Below are 3,384 nucleotides of genomic sequence, written 5' to 3'. Positions count from 1 at the left end.
ACCCTTTGGCTATTGTTAATAATGCTGCTATGAACCTGGGTGTTCAAAATCTGTTCAAATCCCTGCTTTCGATTCTTTTGGGTATATACTTAGAAGAAGAATTGCTAGATCATATAGTAATTCTATGTTTCATTTTTTGAGGAACCACTACACTGTTTTCCACGGTGGCTCTACCATTTTACATTCCCATCAGCAATACACAAGAGTTCCAATTTCACCATATCCCTGCCAACCCTTGCTCTTTTTTATTTCATAAAAGCCATCCTAATGGGTATGAAGTGGTATCTCTTTGTAGTTTTTATTTACATTTCCTTCATGACTAATGATGTAAAACATCTTTTCACGTTCTCTTTGGCCATCTGTATCTTTCCTGGAGAAATGGCTCTTCAGATTCTGTACTCATTTAAAAATTAGATTGCTTTTTGCTGTTGTTGAACTGTAAGAGTTCTTCATATATTATGGATAGTCATCTCTCATCAGATATATGAATTGCACATGTTTTTCCCAATTCTGTGTGCAACCTTTTTACTATGTTGATGGTGTTTTGTTTTTTGGTGCACACAAGTTTTAAATTTTAATCAAGTCAAATTTATTTTTTATGAAAACTTCTTTAACCTATCTGATCACCAAGTCATGAATAAAATGACACCTCTTTAGTCAAAAAGACAAGAAACACAATTGTTTTTTCTTTTCATGCCTTTCATTCCAAAATTAACTTTTGGCATTTTTTTTTCCACCTTGTAACTAAATTTGCTGTTTAGATGAGTGTTGTGTCAAACTGACTTCAAAGTTCACCACTGATCACTTTCAGCATTGCTTCATTTCTCTGTAATGACTTCTTCATTTTGATTCATCTCTTCAGCTGGGTGAGTCTTCAAGTGAATTTTTCAAGAAGGTACAGAGGTTGAATATACTTTCTAGCTGCTGTGTACTTGTGAAAATGTCTTTTCATTGTCATAGTGCTTAATGAAAATGCACTGGGTCCATAAATCCTTGAATTATATAATTTTCCCAATAAATACAGATTTGGTTCCATTATTTTTACATTTAGTATTTTAAATAAGCCTGATATCAGACTAAATTTTCTTCTCTTAACTTTTTTTTTTTAATTGTATATTTATGGGATTTTCTTCTATTTATTTTAACTCAAAAATCTTTTTCTGATATGTGTCTCAGTCTCTGATTTTTCCCTGGATTTTTATGGCAACTTTCAATCTGCATACAGTGTTCCCCTTTTCAGGAGGAGGATGTTTTATTCAATTAAGTGTTTGAATATTACTTTCTTCCTCAGCTACAGATATAATTCTTGGTTTGGTTTACTTAGCTATGTTTCTTATGTCTCTCATCATCTTTCACAGCATTTTCATTTTCTTCTTCTTTTTCCTCTGTAATTTTGCAGACTCTCAGATTTGTCCTCATCACTAATTTAACTTCCTTCATGTTAATTCCACCCTTTTTGCCTGCAAAATGTATTTTAAATCTGTTACCAAATCTTTACAGTTTTAGGCAGTCTTTTCCTTCATATGTTCATTCCTGCCCACACCCCCCCCAACACACACACTTTTTTTTCTAAATTGAGACAAAACATGAAATTCACCAATTAAGGGTTCCGCCGCGGAGACACGTGAAGGTCGGTGAGTTGGTGCGGAGTTTGTCTCGGCACGCGTGGCCGCGCTGGGATGGCGTCCTCCTCGTCTTCCTCCGCAGCGGGTTTGGGCTCGGTCGACCCGCAGCTGCAGCATTTCATCGAGGTAGAGACTCAGAAGAAGTGCTTCCAGCAGCTGGTGCACCAGATGACGGAACTTTGTTGGGAAATGTGCATGGACAAGCCTGGGCCAAAGTTGGACAGTCGGGCTGAGGCCTGTTTTGTGAACTGCGTTGAGCGCTTCATTGATACAAGCCAATTCATCTTGAATCGACTGGAACAGACCCAGAAATCCAAGCCAGTCTTCTCAGAAAGCCTTTCTGACTGACCTGATTATTACCTCTCTGGAAAAGGAAGGTAGTTCAAGAAATGAAGAGCAGTTGATGGGATGGTTGAAGAAAAGGCTGTGGGGGGATCGGCTCCCACCTTTGTCACTCTTGGGACATCCTGTCATCTGAGAATGAACAAAGACCAATTTTTGTGTGTGGGGGTGGTTTGAGGGTCAAATGTGTTTGGGGTTGTGTTTTTTAATGCTAATCTTGGGAAAACAATTGACAGATGAATGGAAAACTCTACTAGGTGTATGTTACTGTATGTGGGACGATGCTTTCCTCATAGTCCCATTAACTGCTTCCTATAATTTTAATAGTGGAACTGCTCTATAATTTGATATGTGGGACCACATAGGTAATAATCTGTTATTTGTGTGGATTCCTTTCAGATTTCTGGAGAGATCGATATACATCTTTGTGTCTCTCAGAAAGGGCAGCAGTGGGGGAAAGAGTAATTTGGTACTTGACTGTAGGCCTCCTTATCTAGTGTTTGATTATCTGTGCTAGAAAAAAAATGTATGGAGTATTCATACAGTACATTTCACCTTTCTAGATTATCTCCCTCCCTTATACTGTGATTCACTTAAATATCTATATATAAAGTACAGTCTTGAGCTAGTACAGGTAGCCTGAGAGTCTAGAGGCCTTTAGTTAAAGGAATCTAGCCAGCGAACATAATTCTCATACTAAACTGCCACAAGGAAGAAGTTAACTTACCCTGTATGTCAGGGTCCAAAAAAATTTAAAGATGTGCCTAAATGAAAAAATAAGTTATAAAGATTTAGGCCAGTCAAAAACTAACAGCAGGGCTTCCCTGGTGGCGCAGTGGTTGGGGGTCTGCCTGCCAGTGCGGGGGACGCGGGTTCGGGCCCTGGTCTGGGAGGATCCCACGTGCCGCGGAGCAGCTGGGCCCGTGGGCCACAGCTACTGAGTCTGCGCGTCTGGAGCCTGTGCTCCGCAGCAAGAGGGGCCGCGATGGTGAGAGGCCCGCGCACCGTGGTGAAGATTGGCCCCCGCTTGCCGCAAATGGAGAAAGCCCTCGCACAGAAACGAGGACCCAACACAGCCATAAATAAATAAATAAATAAATTTAAAAAAAGAAAAACAAAAAAAAACTAACAGCAGTTTCAGGTAGAGGTGCATGCCTAATGTAAACCAGCATACTTTCCATTTACTGCGTTCTTTTAATCACTGAAATAAAAACTTCTACAAGATTCAAAAAAAAAAAAATTCACCAATTAAAGTAAGTGTACAATTCACTAGTTCTTAGTATTTTCACCACCAATATTGTTATCTAATTCCAGAACATTTTTGTCACGCCCCCCACAAAGAAATCTTGTATATGTTAGCTGTTACTCCCTATTTTCCCCTCCCCAACATCCCCTGGCATCCACTAATCTACTTTCT

General features: G+C 39.3%; 1 pseudogene across 1 annotated transcript; it reads left to right on the top strand.

The window, feature by feature from the left end:
• The first annotated feature begins 6 nt into the window (after positions 1 to 6).
• LOC309653836 (mitochondrial import inner membrane translocase subunit Tim8 A pseudogene) lies at positions 7 to 3,048 on the top strand (annotated as a pseudogene). The gene has a single exon. The product of its transcript is annotated as a mitochondrial import inner membrane translocase subunit Tim8 A pseudogene (transcript).
• The last annotated feature ends 336 nt before the right edge of the window (positions 3,049 to 3,384 follow it).

This window comes from Balaenoptera physalus (genome assembly GCF_965194825.1).
Source record: "Balaenoptera physalus genome assembly, contig: HAP1_SCAFFOLD_1282, whole genome shotgun sequence".
In the NCBI taxonomy this organism is placed as follows: Eukaryota; Metazoa; Chordata; class Mammalia; order Artiodactyla; family Balaenopteridae; genus Balaenoptera; species Balaenoptera physalus.
The sequence above is the reverse complement of the archived record's forward strand: the minus strand, read 5'-3'. Positions and strand labels throughout refer to the sequence as shown.